Source organism: Nerophis ophidion, linkage group LG06, assembly GCF_033978795.1.
Source record: "Nerophis ophidion isolate RoL-2023_Sa linkage group LG06, RoL_Noph_v1.0, whole genome shotgun sequence".
Lineage (NCBI taxonomy): Eukaryota > Metazoa > Chordata > Actinopteri > Syngnathiformes > Syngnathidae > Nerophis > Nerophis ophidion.
This window is the reverse complement of record NC_084616.1, coordinates 17,176,711-17,182,710: the sequence shown is the minus strand read 5'-3', so window position 1 is coordinate 17,182,710 and position 6,000 is coordinate 17,176,711.

The following is a 6,000-nucleotide window of genomic DNA, read 5'->3' as shown; positions in this document are numbered from 1 at the left end:
TTTCATGGAGGATAGCTATTGCTGCTTCAGATACAAATACAGAAAGGTAATATACACTCATAATACTTAATTTATTTTGTTAAAACCAAATGGGACCAAAAAGTATTTAGTAACAACTTTATCAAATACTTTTTGGACTCATTTATCATATCATAATATCATTACGATAACGTTTTTATGAAAGCGAATAACTCAATTTTTTATTTCTGTAAGTCTAATGTGCAACTTAAATCAAGAATGACTACAGCTGCACATATGAATTTAAGTAAAAAGAAGAAAAAAAAGTATGTATGCCTCACCTGGTGTTTAGTTCACCGTCACTGATATATGTGATAAATGATGCGGCGGACCACATCAAATGATGTGGCAACTCACAATTAAATGACGTGGTGGACCACGTTAAAATGATATGGCAGGCCACATAAATGATATGGCGGACCATGTTAAAATGATGTGGCGGGCCAATTTAAAATTATGTGGCAACTCACAATAAAATTATGTGGCGGACCACATAAAATGATGTGGCAGGCCACATAAATGATGTGGCAGGCCACATAAATGACGTGGCAAACCAGATTAAAAGGATGTGGTGGGCTACTTTAAAATTAAGTGACAACTCACAATAAAATGATGTGGCGGACCACGTAAAATGATGTGGCAGGCCACGTAAATGATATGGCGGACCACCTTAACAGGATGTGGTGGGCCACTTTAAAATTAAGTGACGACTCACAATAAAATGACGTGGCGGACCACGTAAAATGATGTGGCAGGCCACATAAATGATGTGGCGGACTACATTACATGATGTGGCAGGCCACCTAAATGATGTGGCAAACCACATAAAAGGACGTGGTGGGCCACTTTAAAAATAAGTGACAACTAACAATAAAATCATGTGGCAGGCCACTGTAAGTGATGTGGCGGGCCGTTTTAAAATTATGTGGCAACTCACAAATAAATGATGTGGCGGATTACATAAAATGATGTGGCGGGCCACATAAATGATGTGGCAGGCCACTTTAATTGATGTGGCGGGGCAGTTTTAAAATGATGTGGCAACTCACAATAAAATGATGTGCCGGCCCACATAAAATGATGTGACGGGCCAAAATAAAATGATGTGGCAGACCAAATCAAAATGATGTGGCAGGCCACGCAAATGACATGGCGGACCACGTTAAAATTATGTGGGGGGTCACTTTAAAATTATGTAGCAAATCACAATAAAATGATGTGGCGGACCACGTAAAATGATGTGGCAGGCCACATAAATGATGTGGTGGACCACTTTAACATTTGCTGGCAACTCACAATGAAATGATGTGGCGGGTCGCAATTAAAGGATATAGAGGTTCACGATAAAATTACATGTTGGACCACATACAGCGACGTGGCGGGCCACCTTAAAATTATTGGCACCTCACCATAAAATTATGTAGCGGGTCACGGTAAAAAGATGTAAAGGTCCACATTAGAATTATGTAGTGTTCCACGTTAAAATTATGGGATGGGCCACTTTAAATGAAGTGACGGTTCACAATAAAAGAAAGTCGCTCGTAACAAAGGACGTGGCGGGCCGGATCTGGGTGGAGCTTGTGGGACATGGCAACAGTAACCAAGGAGGCGTGGCTCAACTTGTCATCTTGTGATATCTTCTGCCAAGTGGTGAAAGCGTCAAGGGGCGGCAGGAAGTGGTTAAGTAAAAAATAAAACTGCACCTTTTTTTTTTGTGGGATTATTATTTCCTGGCTCGGTCAGTTCTCAGATGATGTTTGATTTCTCAAGGAATAAAATATTTGAATAAAGCTCACGCTAGAGTTGAACTTCACTTTAATTCCATGCACGTGTCCATCCAGCGAGTAGACTTACACACACACACACACACGCACGCACACGCACACGCACACACAAACAAACACACACACACACACACACACACACACACAACACAGGGTCGACACAGCACCCAGGGCGTACCAGACTCGCCGTCATGAAGCACTTCCTTTGTTTTTTTGTGGACAGGATGGCCGCCATGCAGAGAGGTGATTGCATACCTGAGTGAAGGCAACGCACGCAGACACGAGAACACGACCACCTTCACATTTGAGGCACTTGCGGTAAAATCATACTTTTAAACATTCGTTTCGTAATTTGGATAGTTGGTTTTTTTCATTTCAAAATCACAATCAGGATTTTTGTTATTCCAACATGATTCTTATAATCAGGGGTCCCCAAACCTTTGGACCCAGAGGCCGCATTGGGTTAAAAAAAAATGTGGCCATATATATATATATATATATATATATATATATATATATATATATATATATATATATATATATATATATATATTGTGGAGAGGCGGAGAGAAGGAGTTGGAGAGTCCGCAGCACATGCAGCACAAGAGGGACAGGGAGAAGACGGCGATGACGAAAGCGACCGAAGAGCGAGCAACAGAGAAGGAGCTGAAAAGCAACCCGGCAAAAGAATTGATTTATTGAAATAATAAACAAGAGTCAAACCTGCTCGAGCAAAATGTCCTTCCTTGGTGGTCAGTGGAACGCGCACGACATCAAGTGTCTGTCACATATACATATATATATATATATATCCATCCATCCATCCATCATCTTCCGCTTATCCGAGGTCGGGTCGCGGGGGCAGCAGCCTAAGCAGGGAAGCCCAGACTTCCCTATCTCCAGCCACTTCGTCTAGCTCTTCCCGGGGGATCCCGAGGCGTTCCCAGGCCAGCCGGGAGACATAGTCTTCCCAACGTGTCCTGGGTCTTCCCCGTGGCCTCCTACCAGCTGGACGTGCCCTAAACACCTCCCTAGGGAGGCGTTCGGGTGGCATCCTGACCAGATGCCCAAACCACTTCATCTGGCTCCTCTCGATGTGGAGGAGCAGCGGCTTTACGTTGAGCTCCTGCCGGATGGCAGAGCTTCTCACCCTATCTCTAAGGGAGAGCCCCACCACCCGGCGGAGGAAACTCATTTCGGCCGCTTGTACCCGTGATCTTATCCTTTTGGTCATGACCCAAAGCTCATGACCATAGGTGAGGATGGTAACGTAGATCGACCGGTAAATTGAGAGCTTTGCCTTCCGGCTCAGCTCCTTCTTCACCACAACGGATCGATACAACGTCCGCATTACTGAAGACGCCGCACCGACCCGCCTGTCGATCTCACGATCCACTCTTCCCCCACTCGTGAACAAGACTCCTAGGTACTTGAACTCCTCCACTTGGGGCAGGGTCTCCTCCCCAACCCGGAGATGGCACTCCACCCTTTTCCGGGCGAGAACCATGGACTCGGACTTGGAGGTGCTGATTCTCATTCCGGTCGCTTCACACTCGGCTGCCAGCAATGCGGACCAAGCTCTGACACTGATCATACAGGGAGCGGACTGCCACAATAAGACAGTCCGATACCCCATACTCTCTGAGCACTCCCCACAGGACTTCCCGAGGGACACGGTCGAATGCCTTCTCCAAGTCCACAAAGCACATGTAGACTGGTTGGGCAAACTCCCATGCACCCTTAAGAACCCTGCGGAGAGTATAGAGCTGGTCCACAGTTCCACGACCAGGACGAAAACCACACTGTTCCTCCTGAATCCGAGGTTCGACTATCCGGCGGAGCTCCTCTCAAGTACACCTGAATAAACCTTACCGGGAAGGCTGAGGAGTGTGATCCCACGATAGTTGGAACACACCCTCCGGTCCCCCTTCTTAAAGAGAGGGACCACCACCCCGGTCTGCCAATCCAGAGGTACCGCCCCCGATGTCCACGCGATGCTGCAGAGTCTTGTCAACCAAGACAGCCCCACAGCATCCAGAGCCTTAAGGAACTCCGGGCGGATCTCATCCACCCCCGGGGCCTTGCCGCCGAGGAGCTTTTTAACTACCTCAGCGACCTCAGCCCCAGAAATAGGAGAGTCCACTACAGATTCCCCGGGCACCGCTTCCTCAAAGAAAGACGTGTTGGTGGGATTGAGGAGGTCTTCGAAGTATTCCCTCCACCGATCCACAACATATATATATATATACACACAAATACATATATATACACACTTTATTGTGTATATATATATATATATATATATATATATATATATATATATATATATATATATATATATATATATATATATATATATATATATATATATATATATATATATATATATAAATATATATACATATGTATATATATATATACATCCATCCATCCATTTTCTACCGCTTATTCCCTTTAGGTTCGCTGGGGGCGCTGGCGCCTACCTCAGCTACAATCGGGCGGAAGGCGCGGTATACCCTGGACAAGTCGCTACCTAATCCCATATATATATATATATACATATATATATATATATATATATACATATATATATATATATATATGTACATATATATATATATATATATATATATATATACATATATATATATATATACATATATATATACATACATACATATATATATACATACATACATACATACATACATACATACATACATACATACATATACATATATATATATATATATATATATATATATATATATATATATATATATATATATATATATATTAGAGATGAGCGGATAGGCAATTATATCATCCGCATCTGCATCACCAAAGTCGTCATCCACCCGCCGTCCACCCGATCCAACATTTTATCAGGATCGTACCCGCCCGCCAACTGCCCGCTGAAATACATCAGAGGTTGTCGGCCTTTACCACACACAGAGCTATTTAAACCTGTTTCACAGAGTAATGAAGACAATGGGAGCCGCTAACGTTCCCGCGACTATCCAATATCGTTCAAACTGATGACAAGAATATGGGCGTGCTGTGAAGCCATTGCCTTAGACACTTTCAACAACATGTACGAACCGATTGTTGGTCTGGCAACATGTTGTGTGCAGCTTCCGCAATTACACGTACAAGATTGAAAGGCATACTGGGTGATACAGAGTACACTGATGGTTGTGATATAAACAACTTTAACACTTACTAATATGCGCCACGCTGTGAAGCCACACCCAACAAGATTGACAAACACATTTCGGGAGAACATCCTCACAGTAACACAACATAAACGCAACACAACAAATATCCATAATCCTTTTCATCCGTGATACCCCCTGAATATATTTTACACCCCTCCCCCCCAACCCCGCCCACCTTACCAACGAACGGGGGGGGAAGGTTTTGCTGCTAGCGGGGTGTATAAAATAGTCAGGAAGTGTCATGAATACAAAGGATTATGGGTATTTGTTGTGTTGCATTTATGTTGTGTTACTGTGAGGATGTTCTCACGTAATGTGTTTGTCGTTCTTAATTGGTGTGGTTTCACAGCGTGGCGCATATTACTAAGAGTGTTAAAATTGTTTATATCACAACTATTAGTGTACTCTGTGTCACCCAGTATGACTTGCAGTCGTGTGCGTGTTGCTGCGGAAGCCACACACAACATGTTGCTGATCGTACATGTTGTAGTAGGTGACAAAGCCAAAGGCTTCATAGCACGGCCTGATACGTATTATCTGGGTGACTACCGGCAGTCATTCAGGAGAATAAGCGCGTCTCTTATTGTCTTCTTCGCTTTATGACACGGGTCTTAAATGGCACTTTGAATGGCAAAGGATACCGATCACAGAACCATGCATATCAAATATTTCCGGATGGTTCAACCGCCACCCACCCGAATCTAATAAAAATATATTTTTTCATCATGTCAACCGCCCGGCCCGCGGTTTATCCGCGGGCTCCGCGGACGAGACCGCAAACCGCGCATCTCTAATATATATATATATATATATATATATATATATATATATATATACACACATACACATATATACATATATATATATGTACACACATATATATATAAAATATATATATATATACCCACATATATATATATATATACATATATATATACATGTATATATATATATATATGTGTGGGTATATATATATATAT